Source organism: Chiloscyllium punctatum, chromosome 47 (assembly GCF_047496795.1).
Source record: "Chiloscyllium punctatum isolate Juve2018m chromosome 47, sChiPun1.3, whole genome shotgun sequence".
Taxonomy (NCBI): domain Eukaryota; kingdom Metazoa; phylum Chordata; class Chondrichthyes; order Orectolobiformes; family Hemiscylliidae; genus Chiloscyllium; species Chiloscyllium punctatum.
The window spans coordinates 34,850,304-34,869,493 of record NC_092785.1 but is presented as its reverse complement, the minus strand read 5'-3'; the positions used below and the strand labels follow the sequence as shown (position 1 = coordinate 34,869,493).

The window sequence follows — 19,190 nt, the reverse complement described above, 5'->3', positions numbered from 1 at the left end:
TTCAAGTCCTGATCCAAATGTCTTTTAAATGTTCTGACTGGACCTGCATCCACCCCTTCCTCTCGCAGTTCATTCCACATACAAACCACTCTGTTAAAAAAAAAACAATAATACCCCTCACATCTTTTTAAAAACTTCCTCCTCTCACCTTATAAGAAGAAAGTGAGGACTGCAGATGCTGGAGACCGGAGTCGAGAGTCTGGGTGCTGGAAAAGCACAGCCTTGGATCAGGCAGCATCCGAGGAGCAGGAGAGTCAACGTTTCAGGCAAAAGCCCTTCGTCAGGAATGTGGCTTGTGGGCCCAGGGGGTGGAGAGATAAATGAGAAGGGGAGGGTGGGACTGTGGAGAAGGTAACTGAGAGTGCAATAGGTGGGGGGGGCGAAGGTGATAGGTCAGAGGGGAGGGTGGAACGGATAGATGGGACAGGTCAAGCGGGCGGTGTCGGGATGTTTTGAACTCCCCCAGCCCAGGGAAAAGACCTTGCCTATTCACCACCTGCCCCGGGCATGATTTTCCAAACCCCGATGACTCTGGTTGTGGGTAAATGGTTGGAGGATAGGATTTATGGACTTTTGGAATTGGTTCGAGAGAATCAGCATGGGTTTGTGCGAGGAAAGCCATGTCTCTCAAACTCGATTGAGTTTTTTTGGAGGAAGTCACCAACAAGATTGATGCGGGCAGAGCAGCACACCTTGTCGACTTGGAGTTTAGTGAAGTCTGAGACAAGGTTCCGTGTGGTAGTGGAATTAGTGAAGTCAGGTCACGTGGGATTCAGGGGAAGCTTGCCGATTGGATACAAAATTGGCTGGACGACAGGGGGTGGTGGTGGAGGGTTGCTTTTCAGACCGGAGGCCTGTGACCCGCGGTGTTCCACAGGGATCGGAACTTGTGTCCTTTCTATAAAGGATGGGGATGAGAACAATATGAAGCATGGTCAGTAAGTTGGCGGATGACAGCAGGATTGGTGGGAGAGTGGACAGTGAAGAAGGTGATCCAAGATTCCAGAGAGATCTTGATCAAATGGGTCAATGAGTCTGTGTCACAGGGCGGTTAAGGTGGTGTTTAGCATGCTTGCCTTCATTGCTCAGTCCTTGGAGTACAGGAGTTGGGGAATGTCGTGTTGGGGTTGTACAGGACATTGGTGAGGTCTCGTCTGGAGCACTGTGCCCAGTTCCGGGCGTCCTGTTACAGAAAGGAGATTATTAACCCGGAGAGGGTTCAGAAGGGATTTACCAGGAGGTTGCCAGGTATGGAAGGGGTTTGGGTTAAGGGCTGGACAGGCTGGGAGTTTTTTCACTGGAGCGTAGGAGGTCGCGTGGTGACCTGGAAGAAGTTTATAAAATCCTGAGGGGTATAGAGAGAGTTGGTGGTCATTGTGTTTTCCCGAGGGTGGGGAATTTCAAGGCTGGGGGGACATTTTTAACTCGAAAGGAGAGAGAGAGATTTTAAAAAAGACATGAGGGGCAAATTTGTTTTTACCCTGAGAGTGGTTCGCGTGTGCTATGACCTCCCTGAGGAAGTGGTGGGTGTGGGCACAGTGACAACGTTTAAAAAGACATTCGGACAACGACATGAACAGGAAAGGGTTGGGAGGGATATGGACCAGGAGCAGGCAGGTGGGACGAAGTTAGTTTGGGATGAGGGTCTGCATGGGACTGGTTGGGCCAAAGGCCCTGTTTCCGTGCTGAGTGTCTCTCTGAGGTGTCTCCCTGGGCCGCCTCCTAAAATCGAGCCGATCACATTTGACTCCAAACCCTCGTGGCTCCACACCACGCGGAACAGATTAAGGATACGGGCCGGAAATGAGGGCAGGTCTCTTCACCCGGAGCGCTCGGAGACTGCGGAATTGTCGACGGCAGAAAGCAGTGAGGGCTGAGACCTGGGCGATTGGCAGGGAGGGACTGCTAAATGTTGAGGGGAATCAAAAGGTCAGCGGGAAGTCAGTGCTGATCGCCCGTGAATGGGAGTGCACGCTCCAAGGGCTGAATGGTCTCCTCCTCCGTATTGCTTCCTTTGGTTTTTTTATTTTGAAGCTGCTTTTAAATATTAACTTGCAGCTTAGATTTGAGATCTCGGCGCTCCACGCTGTCATTTCAATTCCAAACCGCAGCTGCAGGGTATCGCTCCAAGACTCGGAGCACAGGACAACGCGCCCTTTTGGTCTAGGCCGAACATAATCCCAAACTCTACTGGTCCCACCTGACCGTATCCCTCCCAAAACCTTTCCTGTTCATGTATTTATCCAAATGTCTTTTAAACTCTTAACTGGACCTGCGTCCACCGCTCTCTCTGCACGTGAACCACTGTGTTTTTTACAAAAAAGTAACAACATTGCTCCCTCATGTCGTTGTTAAAAATCTGCTCTTTGCGCTTGGCCGATCCTGGCCTACCTCTCGCGGCCAACGTCAAATCGTCATCTGAATAAGTGACCCCACTTTGCATCGTTCCTGCTCCTCTCACTCAACTGTCTTCCTGCAGCTTTCCCGGGTGTTCTCCCAATGTTACCCGCCCGTCAGCACCTCCTCCGGGCAGAACTTCCCCCTGGCACCTCACCCGCGGCCCAGTCCTCTCAGTGGCTGCCGCTCCCAAAGTGATTCCCTTGGGTTTGACGGGCAAAATCCGCAGGGGGATACCCCCCCCCCCCCCACCCCCCCACCCCCCCACCCCCCTGCAAGTCCCCCTCGCTCCATCCTGACTTGGGAATACACCACCATCCCCTCAGTGTCGGCAGGGGTCACAGAAGGAGGCCCCAGGTGCAGGCAAGCAAGCAGCTCGATTTCCCACCGTTCCCCTCTCCTGCCTCCATATTCCCCCTGCACAATACTTTTATCCCGGTGCCCCTCTGGAATGAGCCTGCCTCCATTTCCAACCAGTGTGTTCCATCGCCGTGAGCAAGAGAGAGAGATTGGATTAGATTACTGACAGTGTGGAAACAGGCCCTTCGGCCCAACAAGTCCATCCCGACCCGCCGAAGGGCAACCCACCCAGACCCACTCCCCTACATTTACCTCTTTACCTAACACTGTGGGTAATTTAGCATGGCCAATCCACCCTAACCTACACATCCCTGAACACTATGGGGTAATTTAGCATGGCCAATCCACCCTAACCTACACATCCCTGAACACTATGGGGTAATTTAGCATGGCCAATCCACCCTAACCTACACATCCCTGAACACTATGGGTAATTTAGCATGGTCAATCCACCCTAACCTACACATCCCTGAACACTATGGGGTAATTTAGCATGGCCAATCCACCCTAACCTACACATCCCTGAGCACTATGGGTAATTTAGCATGGCCAATCCACCCTAACCTACACATCCCTGAACACTATGGGATAATTTAGCATGGTCAATCCACCCTAACCTACACATCCCTGAACACTATGGGGTAATTGAGCATGGCCAATCCACCCTAACCTGCACATCCCTGAACACTATGGGTAATTTAGCATGGCCAATCCACCCTAACCTGCACATCCCTGAACACTATGGGGTAATTTAGCATGGCCAATCCACCCTAACCTACACATCCCTGAGTACTATGGGGTAATTTAGCATGGTCAATCCACCCTAACCTACACATCCCTGAACACTATGGGGTAATTTAGCATGGCCAATCCACCCTAACCTGCACATCCCTGAACACTATGGGGTAATTTAGCATGGCCAATCCACCCTAACCTACACATCCCTGAGTACTATGGGGTAATTTAGCATGGCCAATCCACCCTAACCTACACATCCCTGAACACTATGGGATAATTTAGCATGGCCAATCCACCCTAACCTGCACATCCCTGAACACTATGGGGTAATTTAGCATGGCCAATCCACCATAACCTACACATCCCTGAACACTATGGGGTAATTTAGCATGGCCACCCTAACCTACACATCCCTGAGCACTATGGGGTAATTTAGCATGGCCAATCCACCCTAACCTACACATCCCTGAACACTATGGGGTAATTTCGCATGGCCAATCCACCCTAACCTGCACATCCCTGAACACTATGGGGTAATTTAGCATGGCCAATCCACCCTAACCTACACATCCCTGAGTACTATGGGGTAATTTAGCATGGCCAATCCACCCTAACCTACACATCCCTGAACACTATGGGATAATTTAGCATGGCCAATCCACCCTAACCTGCACATCCCTGAACACTATGGGGTAATTTAGCATGGCCAATCCACCATAACCTACACATCCCTGAACACTATGGGGTAATTTAGCATGGCCACCCTAACCTACACATCCCTGAGCACTATGGGGTAATTTAGCATAGCCAATCCACCCTAACCTACACATCCCTGAACACTATGGGTAATTTAGCATGGCCAATCCACCCTAACCTACACATCCCTGAGCACTATAGGGTAATTTAGCATGGCCAATCCACCCTAACCTACACATCCCTGGGCACTATGGGTAATTTAGCATGGCCAATCCACCCTAACCTACACATCCCTGAACACTATGGGTAATTTAGCATGGCCAATCCACCCTAACCTACACATCCCTGAACACTATGGGTAATTTAGCATGGCCAATCCACCCTAACCTGTACATCCCTGAACACTATGGGTAATTTAGCATGGCCACCCTAACCTACACATCCCTGAGCACTATGGGGTAATTTAGCATGGCCAATCCACCCTAACCTACACATCCCTGAACACTATGGGGTAATTTAGCATGGCCAATCCACCCTAACCTACACATCCCTGAGTACTATGGGGTAATTTAGCATGGCCAATCCACCCTAACCTACACATCCCTGAACACTATGGGATAATTTAGCATGGCCAATCCACCCTAACCTACACATCCCTGAACACTATGGGGTAATTTAGCATGGCCAATCCACCCGAACCTGCACATCCCTGAACACTATGGGGTAATTTAGCATGGCCAATCCACCATAACCTACACATCCCTGAACACTATGGGGTAATTTAGCATGGCCACCCTAACCTACACATCCCTGAGCACTATGGGGTAATTTAGCATGGCCAATCCACCCTAACCTACACATCCCTGAACACTATGGGTAATTTAGCATGGCCAATCCACCCTAACCTACACATCCCTGAGCACTATAGGGTAATTTAGCATGGCCAATCCACCCTAACCTACACATCCCTGGGCACTATGGGTAATTTAGCATGGCCAATCCACCCTAACCTACACATCCCTGAACACTATGGGGTAATTTAGCATAGCCAATCCACCCTAACCTACACATCCCTGAACACTATGGGTAATTTAGCATGGCCAATCCACCCTAACCTACACATCCCTGAACACTATGGGGTAATTTAGCATAGCCAATCCACCCTAACCTACACATCCCTGAACACTATGGGTAATTTAGCATGGCCAATCCACCCTAACCTACACATCCCTGAACACTATGGGGTAATTTAGCATAGCCAATCCACCCTAACCTACACATCCCTGAACACTATGGGGTAATTTAGCATGGCCAATCCACCCTAACCTACACATCCCTGAACACTATGGGGTAATTTAGCATGGCCAATCCACCCTAACCTGCACATCCCTGAACACTATGGGTAATTTAGCATTGCCAATCCACCCTAACCTACACATCCCTGAACACTATGAGTAATTTAGCATGGCCAATCCACCCTAACCTGTACATCCCTGAACACTATGGGTAATTTAGCATGGCCAATCCACCCTAACCTACACATCCCTGAACACTATGGGGTAATTTAGCATGGCCAATCCACCCTAACCTACACATCCCTGAGCACTATGGGGTAATTTAACATGGCCAATCCACCCTAACCTACACATCCCTGAACACTATGGGGTAATTTAGCATGGCCAATCCACCCTAACCTACACATCCCTGAGCACTATGGGGTAATTTAACATGGCCAATCCACCCTAACCTACACATCCCTGAACACTATGGGTAATTTAACAAGGCCAATCCACCCTAACCTACACATCCCTGAACACTATGGGGTAATTTAGCATGGCCAATCCCCCCTAACCTACACATCCCTGAGCACTATGGGGTAATTTAACATGGCCAATCCATCCTAACCTGCACATCCCTGAACACTATGGGGTAATTTAGCATGGCCAATCCACCCTGACCTGCACATCTTTGGACTGTGGGAGGAAACCGGAGCACCCGGAGGAAACCCACGCAGACACGGGGAGAAGGTGCAAACTCCACACAGTCAGTCGGCTGTGGTGGGAATTGAACCCGCCTGGCGCTGTGAGGCAGCAGAGAGAGAGAGAGAGAGAGGTTTCTCCCACACCACAGCACGAATCACTTTGAAGTTAAGCCCCTTGTTGTTTTCTATCACGAACAGAAACAGCTTCTGTTTCTTTCCAGCCCGCTTAGGGATTTGAAAACCTCAATCAGATCCTCTCCTCCTCCTCCTGCCTCCCCCTCCCCCTCACCCAGGGGGGGGATATCAGTCCCGAGGTGCTTCAATCTCCCGTCATCGCTGATGTTTCTCATTGTTGGAACCATTCTCGTAAATCACCTCTGTCCTGTCTCTCTCTGTCCAATGCATTCACATCCTGTGGTGCCCAGAACTGCACACAGTACTCCAGTTGGGGTCTAACAGGTGTCTTGTGCGTGTTTAGCATCACCTCCTTGCTCTTGTACTCTTATCACCCTGTTCATAAAGCCACGAATACAATATTTACTGTCACGAATAATGAATTGAATTGATTGTCCCAGGTACCGAGGCACAGGGGAAAGCTTTGTCTTGCGAGCAATCCAGGTAGATCACAGAGTTAAGTCACGTCGATGGCAAATAATAGGGAAACAGCAGCAAAACCAAAACCACAGGGACAGAAAATTGCTCAAGAGTTTGAGAGTCCATTCAGTATCCTAACAACAGTGGGGTCGAAACTGTTTCAAAACTGTGTGTTCACAGCTGGTCTGCGTGTTCAGGATTCAGTATCTTCTCCCCGAAGGTAGAGATTGGAGAAAAGCGTTGCCGGGGTTGGGGGATGGATCTTTGAGAACGCTGGTGGCCTTCCCTTGACAGTGGGCCTGGTAGGTGGATTCGATCGATGGGAGGTTGGCCTCTGTGATTGTGAACCGGGCCGAATTCACCACTCTCTGTAACCGTCTCCCATCTTGAATGGTACAATCGCCACACCAAGGTAGGGATACATCCGGACAGGATGTTCTCGATGGTGCACTGGTAAAAGTTGGCAAGGGTATTCACCGTCATGCCCAAGTCCCTCAGCTGTGCATGTATCCACCCTCAGCCCTCCATCATCCCGTATAGAACTGTACCCTCTGTATTATATTCTTTCAACCGTCAAACATCACCGCACACTTCCCCAGCTGCCCCCGCTCCACCAACTCATCGGTGCCCTTCTGGGCTTCCGCACGGCCCTTCAGTTGGTTTGCCCGGTTCAGTTGGCTGGACGGCTGGTTTTCCGATGGAGAGTGACCCCCTCCCCGACAGCACTTGTTCAATTCCCACCTCGGCTGCGGTTACCGAGGAGGACTCTCTGAGTCCCTCTCCCCTCGCCGGTGCGGGTAGGGCTATGGTGACTCTCCGACCCGAACCAGCGCCGGGGCCACCTCTCCAGCCCGAGAGAGCAGCTCCTGTGGTTGGCAAAAGGGCGGCTGGTGTCTCCGCCAGACGCTTTGCGGTTTCCTCGGGTTTAGTGGCAGCTGCAGACGGTGAAGATCCAAATCATTCATTCGGATCCGGAAAAGTTCAGCTCTCGAGGCCGTCCATACCCTGCTCCTGGCTGAAGGACAGTTATTGGCCGACTTTTGGACAACTCAAGTCAGTTTAGTATCCACATCGCTACTCTTTCGCCATGATCTCTGAAGTCGGTCGCAGCTTCTGGAAATTTCCGCATCCCGTGTCACACCTGGGCTGGTGGGTGCCCGGAATGCACTGGAGGAGGTGGGAGCTGGCAATGAGCATCTTGATCGGCACTTGATTGGAGGATGAACAGAGGGACAGCACCCGCGACTCATCGCGGGTCAAAGTTGCAGGCCGGGTTTGGTGGGCCAAAGGGGCCTGTTTCTGCGCTGTGTTGAAGTGAACAGTCTGAGTGTGACTCAACCTCTCTTCAACGAGCTGAACGTCGGAGAGATGTACAGCATTGGAAACAGACCCTTCGGCCCAACCCGTCCATGCTGACCCAGATATCCCAACCCAATCTAGTCCCACCTGCCAGCACCCGGCCCATATCCCCCCAAACCCTTCCTATTCATATACCCATCCAAATGCCTCTTAAATGTTGTCATTGTACCAGCCTCCACCACATCCTCTGGCAGCTCATTCCATACACGTACCACCCTCTGGGTGAAAAAGTTGCCCCTTAGGTCCCTTTTATATCTTTCCCCTCTCACCCTAAACCTATGCCCCTCTAGTTCTGGACTCCCCCACCCCAGGGAAAAGACTTTGTCTATTTATCCTATCCATGCCCCTCATGATTTTATAAACCTCTATAAGGTCACCCCTCAGCCTCCGACGCTCCAGGGAAAACAGTCCCAGCCTGTTCAGCCTCTCCCTGTAGCTCAAACCCTCCAACCCTGGCAACATCCTTGTAAATCTTTTCTGAACCCTTTCAAGTTTCACAACATCTTTCCGATAGGAAGGAGACCAGAATTGCACACAATATTCCAACAGTGGCCTAACCAATGTCCTGTACAGCCGCAACATGACCTCCCAACTCCTGTACTGAATACTCTGACCGATAAAGGGAAGCATACCAAACGCTGCCTTCACTATCCTATCGACCTGGGACTCCACTTTCAAGGAGCTATGAACCTGCACTCCAAGGTCTCTTTGTTCAGTAACACTCCCTAGGACCTTACCGTTAAGTGTATAAGTCCTGCTAAGATTACCCATGAATTTTCACACCATTCCGACACCATTTGCTTTCAGTCTCCATCGACACCCCTGTTGGCGACTTGCAGAATGGTTGGCCGATTTGTCAATGCTTCTCCCTGCAGATTGGGTGGTCGTGGATTCGAGATTACCTCAATTTGCAGTCGTGGGCTCTTGCAAGTGGGTTCCAGAACATTGTCCCCCCCCCCCCCCCCCCATAACAAATTCCGCGCGGCATTCCGTGAGGACGGCGTTCAGAAGACCGAGGGGGTGATGTGGAGGGAGACGAGTGGCTGTGGGAGAGAGGAGACAGAGATAAGCAGGGGTGGTTCCCTCTTGACAGTGGCGATCGTGCTACACTGAGAGCCCGGGTGAGGGCAGTGTGCGTCGGGGTGGGGGGAAGGGGGGGGGGGGTTGATTGGATAAACTGGAATGATTCGGAAACAAGAACAGGAATGGCAGGGCTAATCTCTGGGGGTCTGTGCAGCACCTGCACAGAGAAATCAGGGTTCACCTTTTGGGTGCGGGAACACTTCCTCAGAGCTGAGGGCAGCTAAGGAAAAAGGTTGGCTTTTGGTGCAGAAGATAGGATTGGGGAGAAGGGGGATCAGTTGGATTTTATGCAAAAGGTAGGGTGGCGGGGAGGGGGGTAAGGATAAGGAGAAAATAACAGCGGAGAACAGAGCCAGGAGGGAAGCGTTGGAGAGACCAAGGAATGCAGGGAGAATGGGGAGCTCACTGGTGGCTGACAATGGGTTGTGTTCGATTCGATTCCCTACAGTGTGGAGACAGGCCCTTCAGCACAACCAGTGCACACTGACCCTCCAAAGTGTAACCCACCCAGACCCATTTTCCTCTCACTAATGCACCTAACACCCTAACCTACACATCCCTGAACACTATGGGGTAATTTAGCATGGCCAATCCACCCTAACCTACACATCCCTGAACACTATGGGGTAATTTAGCATGGCCAATCCACCCTAACCTACACATCCCTGAACACTATGGGGTAATTTAGCATGGCCAATCCACCCTAACCTACACATCCCTGAACACTATGGGGTAATTTAGCATGGCCAATCCACCCTAACCTACACATCCCTGAACACTATGGGTAATTTAGCATGGCCAATCCACCCTAACCTGCACATCCCTGAACACTATGGGGTAATTCAGCATGGCCAATCCACCCTAACCTACACACCCCTGAACACTATGGGTAATTTAGCATGGCCAATCCACCCTAACCTACACACCCCTGAGCACTATGGGGTAATTTAGCATGGCCAATCCACCCTAACCTGCACATCCCTGAGCACTATGGGGTAATTTAGCATGGTCAATCCACCCTAACCTACACACCCCTGAGCACTATGGGGTAATTGAGCATGGCCAATCCACCCTAACCTGCACATCCCTGAACACTATGGGGTAATTTAGCATGGCCAATCCACCCTAACCTACACACCCCTGAGCACTATGGGGTAATTGAGCATGGCCAATCCACCCTAACCTACACATCCCTGAACACTATGGGGTAATTTAGCATGGCCAATCCACCCTAACCTACACATCCCTGAACACTATGGGGTAATTTAGCATGGCTAATCCACCCTAACCTACACATCCCTGAACACTATGGGGTAATTTAGCATAGCCAATCCACCCTAACCTACACATCCCTGAACACTATGGGGTAATTTAGCATGGCCAATCCACCCTAACCTACATATCCCTGAACACTATGAGTAATTTAGCATGGCCAATCCACCCTAACCTACACATCCCTGAACACTATGGGGTAATTTAGCATGGCCAAGCCACCCTAACCTACACATCCCTGAACACTATGGGTAATTTAGCATGGCCAATCCACCCTAACCTACACATCCCTGAACACTATGGGTAATTTAGCATGGCCAATCCACCCTAACCTACACATCCCTGAGCACTATGGGGTAATTTAGTATGGCCAATCCACCCTAACCTGCACATCCCTATGCACTATGGGTAATTTAGCATGGCCAATCCCACCATAACCTAAACCCACGCAGACTCGGGGTGAATGTGCAAACCCCACACAGACAGTCACCCCTGAGACTGGAATCGAACCAGGGATCCTGGCGCCGTGAGGCAGCGGTGCTGACCACTGTAGCAGACCCTGCGATAACAAGGCTTGGTTGGGGGGAAAGGACATGGGAGAAACTGCCCGAACGGTGTTGGAACTCAATAAGGCAGTCCAGAAGGCTGCAGAATTCCCAAGCGGAACGTGAGGTGGTGTCCTCCCAGGAGGCGCTGAGCTTCCCTGGAGCCCTGCGGCCAGCCCTGAGACAGGGAACGTTGGCCAGGGGGGAACGGGGCGGGGGGGGGCAAACGGTTCTCATCTGGTACACTGCCCTCTATGTTGCAGAGGCTGAGCCCCGGCTCTGCGAAACCTCCCGCCTATCTCCCCCCCCCGGACCAGAGCCCCAGAGCAGGGAACATCAGGCTATTGTGTCCATTAACGTCATTCCTCCTGGTGACCCCACCCCACCTGGCTGCCTCCGAGCTCACAGTAATCCCCCCCCCCCCTCGACGTCACTGCCTCCATTGCTGGGGATAGACTGGACACGATAAACCCATCGCCTCCCATAGCTCCCTGGGCGATATATCCTCACAGTCTAGATCAGAGTGGGGCTGGAAAAGCACAGCCGGTCAGACAGCATCCGAGGAGCAGGAGAATCGACATTTCGGGCAAAGGCCCTTCATCAGGAATACAGGCAGGAAGCCTCCAGGGTGGAGAGATAAATGGGAGGGGGGCTGGGGAGAAGGTAGCACAGAGTACAATAGGTGAATGGGGGTAGGGTTGGGGGTGATAGGTCAGAGGGGAGAGTGGGGGAAGGTAGCACAGAGTACAATAGGTGAATGGGGGTGGGGTTAGGGGTGATAGGTCAGAGGGGAGGGTGGGGGAAGGTAGCACAGAGTACAATAGGTGAATGGGGGTGGGGTTAGGGGTGATAGGTCAGAGGGGAGGGTGGGGAGAAGGTAGCACAGAGTACAATAGGTGAATGGGGGTGGGGTTAGGGGTGATAGGTCAGAGGGGAGGGTGGGGGAAGGTAGCACAGAGTACAATAGGTGAATGGGGGTGGGGTTAGAGGTGATAGGTCAGAGGGGAGGGTGGGAGAAGGTAGCACAGAGTACAATAGGTGAATGGGGGTGGGGATGGGGGTGATAGGTCAGAGGGGAGGGTGGGGAGAAGGTAGCACAGAGTACAATAGGTGAATGGGGGTGGGGTTAGAGGTGATAGGTCAGAGGGGAGGGTGGGGAGAAGGTAGCACAGAGTACAATAGGTGAATGGGGGTGGGGCTAGGGGTGATAGGTCAGAGGGGAGGGTGGGAGAAGGTAGCACAGAGTACAATAGGTGAATGGGGGTGGGGAGGGGGGTGATAGGTCAGAGGGGAAGGTGGGAGAAGGTAGCACAGAGTACAATAGGTGAATGGGGGTGGGGTTAGGGGTGATAGGTCAGAGGGGAGGGTGCGGGAAGGTAGCACAGAGTACAATAGGTGAATGGGGGTGGGGATGGGAGTGATAGGTCAGAGGGGAGGGTGGGGGAAGGTAGCACAGAGTACAATAGTTGAATGGGGGTGGGGTTAGGGGTGATAGGTCAGAGGGGAGGGTGGGAGAAGGTAGCACAGAGTACAATAGGTGAATGGGGGTGGGGTTGGGGGGTGATAGGTCAGAGGGGAGGGTGGGGGAAGGTAGCACAGAGTACAATAGGTGAATGGGGGTGGGGTTAGAGGTGATAGGTCAGAGGGGAGGGTGGGAGAAGGTAGCACAGAGTACAATAGGTGAATGGGGGTGGGGATGGGGGTGATAGGTCAGAGGGGAGGGTGGGGGAAGGTAGCACAGAGTACAATAGGTGAATGGGGGTGGGGAGGGGGGTGATAGGTCAGAGGGGAAGGTGGGAGAAGGTAGCACAGAGTACAATAGGTGAATGGGGGTGGGGTTAGGGGTGATAGGTCAGAGGGGAGGGTGCGGGAAGGTAGCACAGAGTACAATAGGTGAATGGGGGTGGGGATGGGAGTGATAGGTCAGAGGGGAGGGTGGGGGAAGGTAGCACAGAGTACAATAGGTGAATGGGGGTGGGGTTAGGGGTGATAGGTCAGAGGGGAGGGTGGGGGAAGGTAGCACAGAGTACAATAGGTGAATGGGGGTGGGGTTAGAGGTGATAGGTCAGAGGGGAGGGTGGGAGAAGGTAGCACAGAGTACAATAGGTGAATGGGGGTGGGGTTAGGGGTGATAGGTCAGAGGGGAGGGTGGGGGAAGGTAGCACAGAGTACAATAGGTGAATGGGGGTGGGGTTAGAGGTGATAGGTCAGAGGGGAGGGTGGGGGAAGGTAGCACAGAGTACAATAGGTGAATGGGGGTGGGGTTAGAGGTGATAGGTCAGAGGGGAGGGTGGGGGAAGGTAGCACAGAGTACAATAGGTGAATGGGGGTGGGGATGGGGGTGATAGGTCAGAGGGGAGGGTGGGGAACAGTAGCAAAGAGTACAATAGGAGAGTGGGGGAGGGGATAGGTCAGAGGGGAGTGTGGAGTGGATAGGTGGAAAAGAAGATAGGCAGGTCGGACAAGTCCTGGGGACAGTTACTGAGCTGGAAGTTTGGAACTAGGGTGAGGTGGGGGAAGGGGAAATGAGGAAACTGTTGAAGTCCACATTGATGCCCTGGGGTTGAAGTGTTCCGAGGCGGAAGATGAGGCGTTCTTCCTCCAGGCGTCTGGTGGTGAGGGAGCAGCGGTGAAGGAGGCCCAGGACCTCCATGTCCTCGGCAGAGTGGGAGGGAGAGTTGAAATGTTGGGCCACGGGGCGGTTTGGTTGATTGGTGCGGGTGTCTCGGAGATGTTCCCTAAAGCGCTCTGCTAGGAGGCGTATATATCCTCACACCCTGTTTCCTGTACAGACCACCCTTCCATTCTCCCAGTTCCTCCGTCTCTGTCATCTGTTCCAATGAGACCAACTTCAATAAGGGAGCCTCCGAAATGCCCATCTTGCTCCTCAATGGAGGGTTCCCCAGCACCGTTGTTGACAATGCCCAACGGTGTCAACCCCTGCCCTCACCCCGTCTCACCCTCCCACAACAGTGACAGGGTTCCCCTTGTCCTTACCTACCACCCCACCGGCACTACCATCCAGGAGATCAGCAGCCACCTCCAGCGAGATACCACCCCCAGACACATCTTCCCCTCCCCACTCCCTTGTCCACCTTCCGCAGGGACCGTTCCCCCCTGGTTCACTCCCAGCACTCCCCCAGGACGCGTCCCCCCCCCCTACACCCACTGAAGGGGTAACTCCTTTCCCTCCTCCCTTCTCAGTCTCCAAGGGCCCGAACCCACCTCCCAGGGTGAAGCAGCGAGTTACCTGCCACTTCCCACAGTCTGGTCCACTGCGTTCGCCTCTCACAACCTGGTCTCCTCTACAAAGTGTAGACTGGGCGACCACTTCGGTGGACATCTATGATCCGCCCGCTTAATAAAGACCCTGAGCTTCCAGCTGCCCGCCATTTTCTCAGCCCCACCCCCTGGGCAACATCTCAGTCTCAGGCTTACTGCAGAGCTCCAGGAAAGCTGGAAGAACAACGCCGCATATTTCCGTTTGGGAATCCTGCAGCCGGGCCCGGACTCGATATCGAGTTCAATAACTACAGGCCTCGAGTCGCCCTTCTCCCACGTCCTTCACCACCCCCCCTCCCCCCCTCCCCCCCCCCCAACCCCCACGAACCAGGCCGGGTTGTCACATCTCGAGAGTGTGGGGTGCTGGAAAAGCACAGCAGGTCAGGCAGCATCCGAGGGAGCAGGAGAATCGACGTTTCGGGCAAGAGCCCTTCGTTCCTGATGAGGGGCATGGATAGGATAAATAGACAAAGTCTTTTCCCTGGGGTCGGGGGAGTCCAGAACTAGAGGGGCATAGGTTTAGGGTGAGAGGGGAAAGATATAAAAGGGACCTAAGGGGCAACGTTTTCACCCAGAGGGTGGTACGTGTATGGAATGAGCTGCCAGAGGATGTGGTGGGGGCTGGTACAATTACAACATTTAAGAGGCATCTGGATGGGTATATGAATAGGAAGGGTTTGGGGGGATATGGGCCAGGTGCTGGGAGGGGGGACTAGATTGGGTTGGGATATCTGGGTCAGCATGGACGGGTTGGACCGAAGGGTCTGTTTCCGCGCTGTACGTCTCTATGACTCGATGACTCACTGTCTCCCTGTTATCGAATAGACACACAACTCAGCATGAACAGAGCCTATTAGCAACTATCCGTTCTCCCAGGTAAGAATAAATTGCTGCAGGTGATCAGATCAGAAACAGGCCCTTCGGCCCAACCGATTCACACCAATCCTCCACCCAGACCCATTTCCCTCTGACCAAAGCACCTAACTCTACGGGCAATTTAGCCTGGCCTATTCACCCAAACCTGCACATCTTTGGACTGTGGGAGGAAACCGGAGCACCCGGAGGAAACCCACGCAGACACAGGGAGAAGGTGCAAACTCCACACAGACAGTCGCCCCCGAGGCTGGGAGCCTGGCGCTCTGAGGCAGCGGTGCTAACCACCGAGCCACCATGCCGCCCATTTTTAACCAAGGTATGGGAACCGTAACCAAAAACGATAAATGCTGGAGATCCCAGCGGGACAGGCGGGATCCGTGGAGTGAGAGAGAAGTGAAGGAAGTGGAGGTTGGTGGGTGTCGGCTGCCAGGGGGAGAGAAAGGAGGTTGACCGTTCAGCTTCAGTGATGGGAATGCCGCAGAGCGATGGTGGGTTCCCCCCTGTCAGCCTGGGAAGGAACGGGGCAGTCCCACTGGGGGGAGGGGGGAGAGAGAGAGAGGACGCAGAATGGAACAAGTCAAGGTAAAAGCGAGGGAGGGAACGGGAGTGGGCTGACAATGTGGACCGTGTTGGGATGTTCAGCCCAGAAGGGGGGTCCAGTCTGAAGCTGAGAGGTTGTCCCCCCCCCAGTTTGCGCTGGGTTTCACCGGAACACGGGATGGGCACGTGGAGGGGGGGGGGGGGGGGGGCGCATGCGAACAGGAGGCTGTGTTAAAATGACCGGCGAAGGGAAGGTTGGGGTCCCTGCTTCTGCACAGACCAGAGGCGTTTTTTTTAGATTAGATTAGATTACTTCGAGTGTGGAAGCAGGCCCTTCGGCCCAACAAGTCCAAACCGACCGTCTGAAGAGCAACCCACCCAGACCCATTCCCCTACACCTAACACTATGGGGTAATTTAGCATGGCCAATTCACCCTAACCTACACATCCCTGAGCACTATGGGTAATTTAGCATGGCCAATTCACCCTAACCTGCACATCCCTGAGCACTATGGGTAATTTAGCATGGCCAATTCACCCTAACCTGTACATCCCTGAACACTATGGGTAATTTAGCATGGCCAATCCACCCTAACCTACACATCCCTGAGCACTATGGGTAATTTAGCATGGCCAATTCACCCTAACCTACACATCCCTGAGCACTATGGGTAATTTAGCATGGCCAATCCACCCTAACCTACACATCCCTGAACACTATGGGTAATTTAGCATGGCCAATTCACCCTAACCTGTACATCCCTGAACACTATGGGTAATTTAGCATGGCCAATCCACCCTAACCTACACATCCCTGAGCACTATGGGTAATTTAGCATGGCCAATTCACCCTAATCTGCACATCCCTGAACACTATGGGTAATTTAGCATGGCCAATTCACCCTAACCTGCACATCCCTGAAGACTATGGGTAATTTAGCATGGCCAATCCACCCTAACCTACACATCCCTGAACACTATGGGGTAATTTAGCATGGCCAATTCACCCTAACCTGCACATCCCTGAGCACTATGGGTAATTTAGCATGGCCAATTCACCCTAATCTGCACATCCCTGAACACTATGGGTAATTTAGCATGGCCAATTCACCCTAACCTGCACATCCCTGAGCACTATGGGTAATTTAGCATGGCCAAACCACCCTAACCTACACATCCCTGAACACTGTGGGTAATTTAGCATGGCCAATCCACCCTAACCTGCACACTTTTGGACTGTGGGAGGAAACTGGAGCACACCCACACAGAGAACATGCAAACTCCCCACAGACAGTTGCCCGAGGTGGGAATTGAACCCGGGTCTCTGGTGCTGTGAGGCAGCAGTGCTAACCCACCGAGCGTGTTCTGCAAAACGGTCACCCAGTCTGCATTTGGTTCCTCCGATGTAGAATAGGCCACGTTGGGTGCAGCGAACACAGTCCACAAGACCGAAGGAGGTCCGGCTGCCTGCCTGGAAAGACTGTTGTAGACCCTTGGATGGTGAGTGGGGAGGAGGGGAAGGGGTCGGTGTCGCACCTTAGCAAGATGCCGTGGAGGGAGGGAGGGTGGGAGGTGGTGTTGATGTTTGTGGAATGGGCTCTGCTGTCTCAGAGGGGACGGTGGGGGGGGGGGGGGGGGGGGGGAGACGTGAAGGGACGGCGTGTTTGAAGATGGCCTTCTGGTGTCCAAAATGGCTGAGAACGACAGAGAACGACATTCTCCCCGGGCTGATGTTTAGTCACGCCTTTGTGTCTCCAACTGCGCTGTTCTGTTCACACGATCGTTCTTTTTATTTGGGCTCGATTGTCACCTATTGTTCTTACCATCTTACCCCCCCCCCCAACCCACCCCATAAAAAAAATCCGACCTTTTCCCCGCTGCCTCTGAGGAAGGGTCACAGGTTTGACCCGAAAGGTTGACCCTGCTTCCTCTCCACAGAGGCTGCCAGACCTGCCGAGTTTTCGTCCAGCAATTCCCGCGGTTTTGTCGGGTTTTTGTTTTTCGAGGTTATTCACAGTAGAGCGATTGTAGACGTGAGGGTCGCGGGCGCAGACAGGGAGGTCAAGTTGGCACAACACCCCGGCCGCAGAGCAAGTGAGGGCTGCAGTCAATCAGAGATCAGAGTCGAGTGTTGGGGGGGGGGGGGGAGACACGCTGGAAAAGCACGGCCAGCATCCGAGGGAGCGGGAGAACCGAGGTTTCAGGCTAAAGCCCTTTCCTCGGGAATGAGGTTTGTCGGCCGGGGGGAGCTGAGAGATACATGGGAGAGGGCTGGGGTTGGGGGGGGGGAAGGTAGCTGGGAAGATGGAGGGTGGGGAGGGGGGGGGGAGAAGGTGATGGAGGGGGGTCAGGAGGGCGGTGCCGGGTTGGAGGGTAAGGGGGCTGGGATGAGGTTGTGGAAGGGGAAACGAGGAAACTGGTGTTGGCCACGTGTTGTAGGAGGATCGTTTCGGAGAACAGCTCGGGGATACCTGCACCAACCAAACCCACCACCCCCCCGGCCGAACATTTCAACTCCCCCCCCCCCCCCCCCCCGCCTCCCACTCTGCCGAGGATATGCAGGTGCTGGGCCTCCTGTGTTGCCAAACCCTAACCACCCGACGCCTGAAGGAGGAACGCCGCAGCTTCCACCTTGGCACCTTATCCAACGCCCTCTTGACCTGTCCATCCCCCTCCCTATCTACCCGCTCTACCCTCCTCTCCGACCTACCAACCACCTTCCCCCCTCACCTCCATCCACCTATTGCATTCCCAGCTACCTTCCCCACGGTCCCAACACCCCCCATGTATCCCTCAGCAACCACCCCCCCGCGCCCACAAGCCTCACTCTTGATGAAGGGCTGATGCCTGAAACCTCGGATCTCGTGCTCCTCGGATGTTGCCCGGACCTGCTGAGCTTTTCCAGCACCGCGCTCTCCCCATTACAACTTTGCTGGGTTCCAGAACAAGGTTTGAGAGGCTGCTCCTGAACACCAAGCCAGACAGCTCGGAAACAGACCCTTCGGCCTAACCAGTCCGTGCCGACCGTAATCCCAAACTGAACCTCGTCCCGCCTGCCTGCTCCTGGCCCATATCCCTCCAGACATTTCGTACTCATGAGCAGAGCAACCTCGATGATCTAAAGGACACAAGCGGGGAGTGTTCTGTTCGGAGACGCGAATGTTTGGATAATCGAGTGCCGGATTAACACAGTTCAGGCCTCTCGATCTTGTTGGGAGAATCCGAAATTGGGATAATTGGAGGTTCGCCTATCCTTATCCAACTGCCTTTTCAATGTTGTACCTGGACCCACACTCACCACTTCCTCAGGATGTTCATTCCACACACGAACCACCCACTGTCTGAAGAAGTTGCCCCTCGCGTCCTTTGTAAATCTTTCTCCTGTCACTCTCAAAGTGTGCACCCCCTGCCCCCGCCCCCCTCCCCAGCAGTTGAAATCCCCCAATCCTGGGGAAAAGGACCTTGTC

At 53.3% G+C, this 19,190-nt stretch overlaps 1 protein-coding gene across 1 annotated transcript in view; it reads right to left on the bottom strand.

The window, feature by feature from the left end:
• The window catches only part of LOC140468579 (calsequestrin-1-like), a 348,864-nt gene that overhangs the window by 146,500 nt on the left and 183,174 nt on the right, over positions 1 to 19,190 (bottom strand). The gene's annotated exons all lie outside the window — the stretch shown is intronic.